This window comes from Lactuca virosa, chromosome 4, assembly GCF_052849685.1.
Source record: "Lactuca virosa cultivar CGN04683 chromosome 4, Lactuca_virosa_CGN04683_v6, whole genome shotgun sequence".
NCBI classification, from domain to species: Eukaryota; Viridiplantae; Streptophyta; class Magnoliopsida; order Asterales; family Asteraceae; genus Lactuca; species Lactuca virosa.
The window spans coordinates 292,906,743-292,919,974 of NC_136429.1; the positions used below are offsets into that span (position 1 = coordinate 292,906,743).

Here is a 13,232-nt window from a genome sequence, read left to right on the forward strand (position 1 = left end):
TCTGATTCTTGGTTTCGATATCTAAGTAGCTACATTTATTATCGAAGTAGCTACATTTATTGTAATATGCTTACTTACACACCACCCAAAAATAGTCAGACATTATAATTCAATGAGCATCTAACCCGTTTAATAAGCATTTTTAAAAAGGAAAATGATGTGGAAATAACAAATACTATCACATTTTAGGGTTGTATATTGCTCTACCACTAATTATAAGTTATGCTCAGAACAAAAGAAAAAAAATGCAGATAAAAAAAAGCTCTTGATATGGAAGGAGAGGTCTACAATCTAATAGTAGATGGGAGTATTCTTTTGGCATCACTTTTCTATTGCCATGGCGTTGGCTTGTTTATTGGGCAAGGTACAACTAGATTCATGGTTCTATTTCCAGTCATATATCTCTTCCTATGTCTTCCATTAAATCTCCACACCATGTTTTTATGTTCTCCAACCTCTTTCTTTATATCCTTGCTTGGAACCTTCAAGCTCATTCTATATGCCTGGGGCCAAGGCCCCTTGTCTTTGTATCCACCTCTCTCTTTATCTCACTTCATATTTACTGCTTGCCTACCCATCAAGATCTTGCGAAATCAAGAAAAATCATCTCAACAGATCACCAAGAACAAGAAATCCCTCAAAGATTATGTTCCTCCGATTCTGCTGTTTATCGTCACAGTTATGGCACACAGTTACAAATATCGTCTTCACCCTTTACTTATCACATCTCTACATGCATACTATCTATTCGTCCTTCTTGAATTCTTGCTTGTCTTGACAACGTTTTTAGCTGGATATATGGTCGTGGTTGAATTCGAGCCACTTTTTGATGAGCCTCAATATGCTACATCGGTACAAAACTTTTGGGGAAAAAGATGGAACCTCGTGGTGTCTAACATACTACGCACTACCGTATACCATCCTGCACGTGTCATCTTTAGATATGTGGTTCCTCAAAGATGGGTATCAGTGCCTGCAGTTTTTGTGACATTTTTAGTGTCTGGAGTAATGCACGAGTTGGTCTTTTACCATCTTGGGCGGTTGACACCGACAGGAGAACTCACCTGCTTCTTTCTAATTCAAGGGGTTTGTGTTGGAATGGAGATTGTGATCAAGAAAACCATGGGTATGCAGTTCCAACCCCCACCTATTGTGGCCCAGATATTAACTTTGTCATTTGTGATGCTTACTAGCTTTAGGCTGTTCTTCCCACCTTTCTTGCATCTAGATCCGTATGGTAGAGCTTGTAGAGAGATTATGGCATTTCTAGGTTTCGTTAAGAGTGGCAAAATACTTAGCCCCATTGAGTATGCATGCCCCATCATGTGAAAAAGGGCCAAAATCTACTTAAATTACCTACTGATCAAGGATCGGAGTCATAAATTTCATCTGGATCATTATGTTTAAACCTTAGGTAAAAAACAATTAAATGTATATATATTTTGGCTTGCCCGTTTCAAGTTGAACTTTGCAAATTGAATTTATTCGAACAATTGACCTTTTGATGCAAAAGTTGATCTAGCAATTGACCTCTTGCGGTTTGCAACACCCGTAATTTCAATAATAATTGACGAGACTTTTTTTTACGACGTTAGTTATTGATTACTAAATTTAAACGGGTCATAAAATAATACCTATTATGTATTTGATAATATTCCCTACTCAGTTATAATATTTCTTCGATATTTGTTGATATATATTTCACAAGTTACCGACTTATGTTATTTTGACCGAAATATGTATATATATGTAAGTATTAATTTACTAAGTTATATATATCGTAAAGAAAAGGATATATAATAATATGAAGTATGTTTTCTTTATAACATAAAAGAGAAAGAAAACCGTATGTATGTATGTTTTCATCAAACATACATCCATTACCATACATACAAAAATGAATTAAATATATTTATTAAGCATGGAAACTAAAACCAAAATGAATATGCTTAAAACTGCTTATTCACTAAAACGAGTACATATTCATTGATACGTGTCAATTTGAAAGGTTGTATTTCAATAATTTTGGGCAACAATGTATGTAGGATGTACGAATACTTTGGATAGGCACTAAAAGTATATATGTAACCTTTATTTGGGATAAGAATGTTGAAGGGATACGTGTTGATTTTAAAGCTACTTTCAAGTATAGTATTACTATAAATAGAAACATTACTATAAACAGAAGTATTTCAAACAGAGTACATATATGGCAAAATAAATATTTTAAATCTATATAAATTTTCATAGAGTAAGTTGGTATTTTGAAATGGTTTATGAAAATTAAAAACATATTGTAAATGGTTTCTACTTAAATGTTTTTAAAGTTATTGTTGCTTACAAGTGTGATAAATCTGATAAATATTTTTAGGGTAAACGGTAGAAAAATCACTATGTTTTTATAAAATTTGATTTTAAAAATATATTATTTTTTGTTATAATTTAGTCGCTAAATTTTCTATTTTTTGCAATGTTAATGTCAACTTAGTTACCCAATGTCATGTCATTCTTTGGTGACATAATGTTAACATGACATAATGATGTGCCACCTTTTGGTCACATTACATTCTGGATGTCAAATTTGAAAGAAAAAAAAAATATAGAAACTTTTATGATAATTATCCAAAATATAGTAACTTGTAACTAAGACCTGTGGTTATTTTTATAATGACTTTTGTAAAAAACTAAATTATGTAGGACACTCGACTTTAGACTCTTCTATAACCCGCAATCGAGTGCTCGATCATCCAAATGGAGGAGGAATGATAGATACACTGCCATAAGGTACTTCGTACCTTGTACACGCATCAAGTTAGAAGACAATGATTGATAGCAATTCAAACCTTATGAATAGTTAAATATCATTCACTGTTACAAACAAAATTATAATTACTTATTCCAAGCTTATAAATACCATTCACCGACAAGGCTTCCGGGAGGCTACTCATTTCGACCCTTAACTCTTAGATTCTTCTCTCTTGATCATACTTATACTAACTTGAGCGTTGTTATAACATCCTGGTTAATAAATAAATAAATAGATAAAAATTGATGAGCGAATAGTCGCCTAAATCCATATTATTTAGCGGAATGTTGGTTTTAGGGAGCCAAATGTTATAATTTGGATTATTCGGGGGCTAAAGTGTATTTCTGGGATTTAGTTTGTGAAGATTTTCAAAGGTCAGGGGCTGTTTGGTAAGATTGGGACTTAAATTGAAAAGATATTGAAGTGCTGAGGGCTGAATGGTAATATTTGGATCTAATTTGAGAAGAATAAGGGGAGGAGGGGTTGGAAGCGTTAAATGGTACAAACTTTATATTGTGGACGGGGATTAATCCCATCACCCCCCCCCCTATAACGCCCCGATTCCCAGGTATCGTTTAAATAAGAATTTAATTTGTTTCAAGGCTTACTCGATGAGTTGGTTGCCCTACTCGTCGAGTAGCAACGGGTTTGATACGCGTGTTTAGTGACCCACTCGCCGAGTCCATGAAGGGACTCGACGAGTAGGAGCTGGCAGATGAAACCCTAAATCTCGGGGTTTTGCACCCTATTTAAAGGAGCCTCAGCCTCCTTTGGCCTCTTTACAGTCTTTGAGAGCTCAGTGAAACCCTAATTCGTGTGGTACTCTTCTTGGTGTGATTTAAGCCTTGGAAAGAAGGTTGGCTAGGACGGAAAAGCTTGAAGAGCAAAGGAGTTGAAGCAAGGAAGGTGTGGGAAGCAGAACTTAGCTCAGCTAGCATCTTCTGGAGGTATCAAGTTGCAATCTTTACTTCCCTTTCCTTCTAGATCTCTTTTCTTTTGGATGAGTTTTAGGGTTTTATGGATTTTGAGTTGATATGGGGAGCTATGGGCTAGATCTGAAGTTGTAACTTCAGATCTGGACCCTTCCTAAGTCCTAGAGTCATAAAGTTGCGGGTTTGGGGGTGATTGAGACCCTCCTTGTGCATGAAACCCCATTAAGAGCTTAGAATTGCCATTAAGAGCCTTTTTAGCCATGCATACACGTAAAGTTTGAAAATTTACGTGAAAAGCATGCTCTAGAAGCTTGGATCTGTAATTTGGAGCCATTGCATGGCTTAAATGAGTCTGTATGGCTTAAGGGCTGAAGGAACTCGGCGAGTCGCAAGGTTGACTCGGCGAGTCGTATGAAGATGGCCTTGAACTCGACGAGTTGGATGAGCAACTCGGCGAGTCCGATGAAGATTGTCGTAGACTCGACGAGTGGATGAATAACTCGGCGAGTCGGTTAAGGTTGCCCCAATTTATGTATGCGCGGGTAACTGTCGAGTTGCAAGAAGGAAGCTCAACGAGTGGCCTTAGGGTCTCGATCGTAAACCAAAGGAACTCGACGAGTCACTCAGGTGACTCGGCGAGTGAGTTAGTACTTCAAGGAACTCGGCGAGTAGCCGAGGGTACTCGGCGAGTCAAGGTCAACATGGACTGCTGACCTTGACTGATAACTTTGACTTTAAGCAGGGTTTGATTAGTTGGCTTATGGGTATGTTTATACTATGGTAATGGGTGGTGGAGTTTGTGGCAGTGATCCGAGGGTTGAGGTTTATCTACCGAGACGACATCTGCAAGGTGAGTTATCCTCACTATATCGATAGGGTCTAAGGCACCAAGGCTGGCCCTTAGTTGTTATCGTTATGGTATGATACATGTGGATATGATCTGTTAGATCGGAATCAGGATAGACAGTATGTTATGCTCTTATGATTCGTAGGGATTAATATGTTAGTGACCTGCTAGGTCAGTGCTCTAGTTATGAGAGATTGCTATGTTTGGTGATCAGTGAGATAGATATGTTTGATGTTTGTATATGCCAGTATATGTTAGTTATGCGCACATGGTTAATTTCTTGTTGCTTGGGTTGAGGCGGTCCTGCTTTGTGCTGAAGGCCAACACACCCTATGAGCGGTCCGGGAAGACTGTAGGCCCACGTGGCGGTCCAGTCATGCCGAAGGCTCGGTATAGATTCAGTTAGACTGTAGGCCCTGTAGGGCGGTCCAGTCAGGCCGATGGCCCAGTATGCACGTTGATTGATTGATTATTACGGATATGGTATTATCAGTGTGGTATTGGTATTTTGGGGGTAGCTCACTAAGCCCTCGGGCTTACAGTTTTTAGTTTATTGTTTCAGGTACTTTAGGAGATCATGGCAAGGCGAAGGCGTGACCGTACCGCTCCTCATCCTTATGATCTGGCTTTTGGGACACTCTGATCGCATAAAGATTTGAAAACATTTTTGTAAACAATACTATTGGGTTTTATTTATGATTGAAAACTTTAAATTTGGCGTAAATTTTATGGGTGTTACAAGTTGGTATCAGAGCCTTGATTTGAGAGAATTGGAGGAACACTTGTGTGAATCCAGTCTCAAATCAAGGAGATTTTTGGAAAGTAAAATTTTTAAAATGGTTTTCAAAGTAAAGGATGGAGGATGCAGAGGGTACGATCAGCCGGAGCCTGTAAGTGAACCCCAAAATACCATACAGTTATTTGATATTTTGATATGTTAGAACCGCATGCTAGTGCTAGGCTAGGGATCTTCAGGAATCGCATGATAGATTTGCCTGATTATATGATGCCTATTAGCCTAGGGTTTCTTGTATATGGAATTGACATCATAACTGTAGATGTTTAGTGTATGCATCACGACTGTGCATAATAAAGACCTTATAGCCTGAGAATGTTAATTCGGCCTTCGGGTAGGATTGGATATTCGAAAGTCTATTGGGTCCAGCGTTATGTGCAGCTAGCATACACTAGCGCTGCAGGGGATGATGAAAGATTCATGGATGTGTGGGTTGTGAGGAGTTGTGAGCCCTAGGAGTAAGGGTTGGACGTATAAGGGTGTTGTGGTGATACTTGAGACAAATATGGGTAGGTGTGGAAGGTAGTATGGGCCCGTACTACTGAAAGCACAGGACCCATATGCGTAGCAAGGAAGTCACAACCCCTAGGGTTTGTGGGTTTTGGTCTCCCGATATTATGTCATAAATCTGATGACTTGAATATATATATTTCAGTATGGTGGTGACGAGACGTGTTGCTTCTGGATCCGGATCAGGATCAGGATCAGGATCGGGAGACGGAGGGTCAGAGGTGCCGATAGCACCTGAGCCCGTGGTACAGATAGGGACCGAGGAGTTGGATGCCAGGATCCGGGAGATTATGCACGACGAGATTGCTGCAGCGTTCCGAGCGCAGCTGCTAGAGATGTTTGGGTCGATTAAGACCGCGATGGTCGAGTACTTTGATGAGCGATATGCAGCTCTAGCAGAGACAGCTGCCGCTGCAGCCACCTCGGCTGTAACTGCGGTAGGGGTTGGAGGAGGAGCCAGCAGGGTTTTCCAGTACCGGGACTTCGATAATACGAAGCCCCCGACGTTTGATGGTACACAGGATGTGATCAGGGCTATGAGGTGGTTATCTGACGTGGAGGGATGTTTCTTCACGTGTTCATGTCCTGCTGACCAGAAGGTTAGGTGTGCCCTGAACCTGCTGAGGCTTGGGGCAAAGGACTGGTGGAGATTGACGACAGGGTCATACACTGATGATCAGTGAGCTGCTGTTACTTGGGAGCAGTTCCGGGATATGTTCCGCACCCGCTACGTTCCACGCGTTGAGCGGGAGCGGCTTGCTCAAGAGTTTTTGACATTGAGACAGGATGGAGAGTCAGTGATGGAGATCACTCGTATGTTCATGGAGAGGGCTATGTTCTGCCCGGAGTTTGCTTCAGAGCAGTCTCAGATGACTCGTTATCTGAGTATGCTCAAGACTAATATTCGACAGTTCGTTGCTACGCAGCATTGTGAGACTCTTTTGGATCTTCAGGAAGTCGCGAGGCGGCGTGAGTTGGAGATAGAGCTGCAGTTGACGGAGCAGCGTCAGGTTCCGGCACAGTCTCAGCCGGCATCTAAGCGGTCCAAGACCGCTGATACTCGGACCGGGGGTCAGCAGAGCCGCACTTGTGGAAAGTGTGGCAAGGGTCATTATGGGATTTGTCGAGCAGGAGGTGGTTTCCACAAATGTGGCAAGGAGGGGCACTATGCCAGGGACTGCCGTCAGTCCGCCCCTCCAGCAGATATGAGGATTTGTTACCATTGTCATCAGGTTGTTCATGTGAAGACTAATTGTCCGCAGCTCGCCGCCAAGCCGGCGCAGGGATCCACACCGGCTACCTCTAGGATTGGGGATGGGAGGCCAGTCAAGGCGGAGCCTCCGAAGGCTCAGGTGCGCACTTTCCAGCTCACGGCCGAGGAGGCCAAGGCAGCACCGGATGTGGTTGCTGGTACGTTTTTAGTAAACTCTTTGCCTGCATTGGTTTTATTTGACTCGGGGGCGAGTCGGTCGTTGTATCTCAGACTTTCAGTAGAGAGTTCAGTGTGTCGGTAGATGAGCTTGAGTGTCCCTTGCGAGTTTCGATCGCCAACGAGCACGAGATTTCTGCTTCTTCAGTTTACCGGGGATGCGAGCTGGAGATTTTAGGGGTATCATTCCCGATAGATTTGATTCCTATTCCCATGGGAGAAGTGTGTGTGATCGTAGGGATGGATTGGCTCAGCCGGTTTAGCGCCATGATCGACTGTGAGGGGCAGCGAGTAGTAGTTCGAACCCCAAGTGGGGGAGAACTGGTGGTATATGGTGAGGGCACCAGAGTAGGATCAGGGTTTTGTTCGGCCGCCAAGGCTCAGCAGTATATTCAGCACGGATGTGCAGGTTATTTATCGTGTGTGGTGGACACGCGGGTCAGGGATCAGACTTCGGTTTCAGAGGTCCCGATGGTTAGAGATTTTGCTGACGTGTTTCCAGAAGAGTTACCTGGAGTTCCTCCGGAGAGGCAGGTGGAGTTCAGGATTGATCTGGTACCGGGTGCGGCCCTTATAGCTAAGGCGTCGTACCGACTGGCACCGCCAGAGATGCAGGAGTTGTCATCTCAGTTGCAGGAGCTGCTGGGTAAGCAGTTTATTCGTCCGAGTAGTTCCCCATGGGGAGCACTGATCCTCTTCGTCAGGAAGAAGGACGGTTCGCACAGGATGTGCATCGACTACAGGGAGTTGAACAAGCTAACGATGAAGAACCGTTATCCACTCCCAAGGATAGATGATCTTTTCGATCAGCTGCAGGGTGCATCTTGGTTTTCCAAGATCGACTTGAGATCCGGGTATCACCAGGTCAGGGTGAGGGAGGAAGACGTGGAGAAGACCGCGTTTCGGAGTCGTTATGGTCATTACGAGTTCGTGGTGATGCCGTTTGGGCTCACCAACGCACCGGTAGTATTCATGGATTTGATGAATCGGGTCTGCAGACCGATGCTCGATCGCTCGGTCATTGTGTTCATAGATGATATCTTGGTGTATTCCAAGACCCGAGAGCAGCACGAGGAGCACCTCAGGGAGCTGCTGGAGGTTCTGCGACGAGAACGGTTGTATGCCAAGTTCTCGAAGTGTGAGTTTTGGTTACGAGAGGTCCAGTTCCTCGGACATCTCGTTAACCAGGAGGGGATTTTGGTCGACCCGGCCAAAGTCGAGGCGGTTATGCAGTGGGAGATCCCGAAATCTCCCTCCGACATCAGGAGTTTCTTGGGATTAGCAGGGTACTACCGGAGATTTATTCGAGATTTTTCCAAGGTTGCAGTACCCCTCACTCGTCTAACGAGGAAGGGGGTGGATTTCTGGTGGGGCCCTAAGCAGTAGAGGGCGTTCGAGACCCACCGGCGATGTTTGTGCGAGACGCCAGTGTTGACGCTCCCCGAGGGAGTCGAGGATTTTGTAGTATTTTGTGATCCGTCCATCACAGGTCTGGGGGCAGTCCTCATGCAGAGGGTACAGGTGATAGCCTATGCATCGCGGCAGCTGAAGTCGCATGAGACGAGATACCCTACGCACGATCTTGAGTTGGGAGCGGTGGTTTTCGCTCTCAAGATTTGGAGGCATTATCTGTACGGGGTCCGATGTACTATTTGTAACATCCGGATTCCCAGGTATCTTATTTTAAGTAATTACCTTGAGTTTTAGGGAGGGACTCGGCGAGTAGGCGCTCAGACTCGCCGAGTAGGATCGCGAATTCTTGTCTGGTTTAATGAGGGACTCGACGAGTCGATGTGTGGACTCGGCGAGTCCGCGCTGTTAAGTGAAACCCTAAATATCAGGGCATGAGCCCTATTTAAAGGCCTTTATGGCCTCCATTTGCGGCTACCAGTCCAGAGAGAGATACCCTAGCGATTGTGAGCGAGTTGTGAGAGAGTTGAGCCTTTTTGATCATTTTTGGTGTGATTTTGCAAAGGAGAAAGTGTTTCCAGCAAGGGGAGGTCAAGAGGATTGCATTTCAGTGGGTTTTCGGCTTGGATCTTCAAGTTTGAGGTAGCAATTTGATCCTATCCTTCTGTTTTGCTTAAGGGCATTGAATTTAGGGTTTTCTATACCCTTTTATGGCTTGTTTAGTTGTGTATAGTGTCCCATTGAGTACTAAACTCTAGATCTGGACCTTTTGAGGTCCAGAGAGTCTGAACCATGCTGCTTTTTGTGGTTCTATGGAGGAAATAGACATAGGTTGCCATGTTAGAAGGGATTTCAACAAAATGAGCCTTGGGAGAATTGCATGTGTAGCAAGTTTCGACCTTTACATGTTTATTGGTCATAGGGAAGTCAGATATATAGATTAGAGAAGCAGATCTGACCTCAAAAGGTCAGATGAGTATTGTCATGGGAGGAACTCGCCGAGCCCATAAGGGACTCGACGAGTCGAGTCGGGTTGCCCCGCGATTCGCGACCTGTGATAACCCATTGAGTGTAGGGTTGACTCAGCGAGTCAAGTGAGGACCGGGGGCGAAGAGGACATGCATGTACTCGCCGAGTCACACGAGTGCACTCGACGAGTCGGGTCAAAAGTTTGACCGTTGACTTTTGTTGACTTTTAGGGTTTAGTCAGTGTTTGGACTTATGAGTCATTAGAGGGGTAAAATGGTCTTTTACCCTTCTTAGAGAACTTACAGAGAGGGGTTAGCTTAGCCTTTAGAAATCATATTAATCAGGGTAATTATTTATATGATTAGGCGGAGGCTAGTGCAGTATTTCAGAGTTTGAGGTTTACCGAGTTACCCAAGGTGAGTCTTCTCACTATACATTACCTAGAGTGGTAATTAGAGTTATGTGACAGAGTATCTTGTATGCTATTTATGTGATTTTGATACACTGCATTATTTCTATGTGATTCATGCCGTGTATGATCCAGAGCTATAGAGTTAGAACCGAAAGGTTCACAGAGTTAGGACCAGAGGGTCCACAGAGTTGCAGCCTCGAGTGGCTAATATGTGTTATATGTGGTATTTTGGGGAACTCACTAAGCATTTATGCTTACAGTGTTTTGTGTTATGTGTTTCAGGTACCAGTGAGGATCGCGGGAAGGCGCCGACATGATCAGTACACACTATTGGAGTTTTTATACATTGTGATCTTGGGATGTGTTTTATGAATTGATATGTGATACATTGAGATTTGAGAATATTTATGGATGAAATATGCTTTTAAAAATGTGAAAATTTGTTTTGAAATTTACGGTGTTTCACTATTTACACGGATCACAAGAGTTTGAGGCACATCATGGATCAGCCGAACCTAAATATGAGGCAGCGCAGGTGGCTGGATGTAGTCAAGGACTATGATTGTGAGATCATTTACCATCCTGGTAAAGCGAATGTGGTTGCGGACGTTTTGAGCCGCAAGTCAGCTGGGTCTTCTACCATGGTAAGGTGTATGAGGATAACGGTGGATTCCCCGATTGTGAGCTTGATTAGGGATGCCCAGGTCGAGGGCATGAGACCAGAGAACTGGAAGATGGAGCGGATTAAGGGCGAGAACGCCCGGTTTGTTCAGGATAGCCACGGATTATTGACCCGACACGGTCGGGTTTGGGTTCCGATGTCCGGAGGGATCCGGCAGACAGTGATGGAGGAGGCTCATAAGTCTCACTTTTCTATACACCCGGGGGCCACCAAGATGTACCGGGATTTGAGTTTGAGCTACTGGTTGTCGTGCATGAAGCGAGAAATCGCCTGGTACGTCGAGAGGTGCTTGACTTGTAGGATGCTCAAGGCCGAGCACCAGAGGCCGCATGGAAAACTGCAGCCCCTGGAGATTCCCATGTGGAAATGGGAACAGATCACGATGGACTTTATTACCAAGTTGCCGAGAACGGCGAAGGGGCTTGATGCTATATGGGTCATCGTGGATCGATTGACCAAGAGTGCCCATTTCTTGGCCATACGGGAGAGTTCGTCGGCCGAGAAATTGGCCGATATGTACGTCAGCGAGATTGTCTCTCGCCATGGGGTTCCAGTCTCCATTGTCTCCGATCGGGATGTCAGGTTTACTTCTCGTTTTTGGCAAAAGTTCCACGAGGAACTGGGTACGCGGCTGCACTTTAGTACAACTTTCCATCTGCAGACCGACGGTTAGAGCGAGCGGACCATTCAGACCCTCGAGGATATGTTGAGGGCGTGTGTTATTGATTTCGGTGGGAGCTGGGATTTTCACCTACCGCTGGCAGAGTTCGGCTACAACAACAGCTATCATTCCAGTATTGGCGCCGCGCCTTTTGAGATGTTGTATGGTCGGAGATGTAGAACCCCGGTCTGTTAGGGTGAAGTTGGACACAGAGTGGTGGGTCGAACAGAGGTAGTCTTGCAGACTACCGAAAAGATCCAGCAGATCAGACAGCGGCTGCAGACCGCTCAGAGTTGGCAAAAGAGTTACGCTGATAGACGCCGATCGGATTTAGAGTTTCAGGTTGGTAACATGGTACTTCTGAAGGTCTCGCCCTGGAAGGGTGTGATCCGCTTCAGGAAGAGGGGAAAATTGGGTCCCCGTTATATTGGGCCATTCAGGATTATTGCCAGGGTTGGCAAGGTGGCTTATAGGCTTGAGCTACCGGAGGAGCTTAGCCGAATTCATAGCACATTCCATGTTTCGCAATTACGGAAGTGTATTATGGACCAGGAGGCAGTAGTATCGATGGATGATATTCAGGTCGATGAGCGCCTGAATTACGTAGAGAGGCCTGTAGCGATCTTGGAAAGGAAGAAGAAGATTTTGCGGAATAAAGAGATACCTTTGGTAAAAGTGCAGTGGGAGCATCGGAGAGGATCCAAGTGGACGTGGGAGCCGGAGGCGGAAATGCGGGAGCATTACCCGGCATTGTTTATTCCAGCGGACTTCGAGGGCGAAGTCTAGTTCAAGTGGGGGAGAATTGTAACGCCTTGATTCCCAGGTATCGTTTAAATAAGAATTTAATTTGTTTCAAGGCTTACTCGACGAGTTGGTTGCCCTACTCGTCGAGTAGCAACGGGTTTGATACGCGTGTTTAGTGACCCACTCGCCGAGTGCATTAAGGGACTCGACGAGTAGGAGCTGGCAGATGAAACCCTAAATCTCGGGGTTTTGCACCCTATTTAAAGGAGCCTCAGCCTCCTTTGGCCTCTTACAGTCTTTGAGAGCTCAGTGAAACCCTAATTCGTGTGGTACTCTTCTTGGTGTGATTTAAGCCTTGGAAAGAAGGTTGGCTAGGAGGGAAAAGCTTGAAGAGCAAAGGAGTTGAAGCAAGGAAGGTGTGGGAAGCAGAACTTACCTCAGCTAGCATCTTCTAGAGGTATCAAGTTGCAATCTTTACTTCCCTTTCCTTCTAGATCTCTTTTCTTTTGTATGAGTTTTAGGGTTTTATGGATTTTGAGTTGATATGGGGAGCTATGGGCTAGATCTGAAGTTGTAACTTCAGATCTGGACCCTTCCTAAGTCCTAGAGTCATAAAGTTGCGGGTTTGGGGGTGATTGAGACCCTCCTTGTGCATGAAACCCCATTAAGAGCTTAGAATTGCCATTAAGAGCCTTTTTAGCCATGCATACACGTAAAGTTTGCAACTTTACGTGAAAAGCATGCTCTAGAAGCTTGGATCTGTAATTTGGAGCCACTGCATGGCTTAAATGAGTCTGTATGGCTTAAGGGCTCAAGGAACTCGACGAGTCGCAAGGTTGACTCGGCGAGTCATATGAAGATGGCCTTGAACTCGACGAGTTGGATGAGCAACTTGGCGAGTCCGATGAAGATTTTTGTAGACTCGACGAGTGGATGAATAACTCGGCGAGTCGGTTGAGGTTGCCCCAATTTATGTATGTGCGGGTAACTGTCGAGTTGCAAGAAGGAAGCTCGACGAGTGGCCTTAGGGTCTC

General features: G+C 44.5%; 1 pseudogene; it reads left to right on the forward strand.

Annotated features, from left to right (window-relative positions):
- Positions 1 to 270: 270 nt before the first annotated feature.
- On the forward strand, positions 271 to 1,329 carry LOC145105980 (acyl-CoA--sterol O-acyltransferase 1 pseudogene; annotated as a pseudogene).
- The last annotated feature ends 11,903 nt before the right edge of the window (positions 1,330 to 13,232 follow it).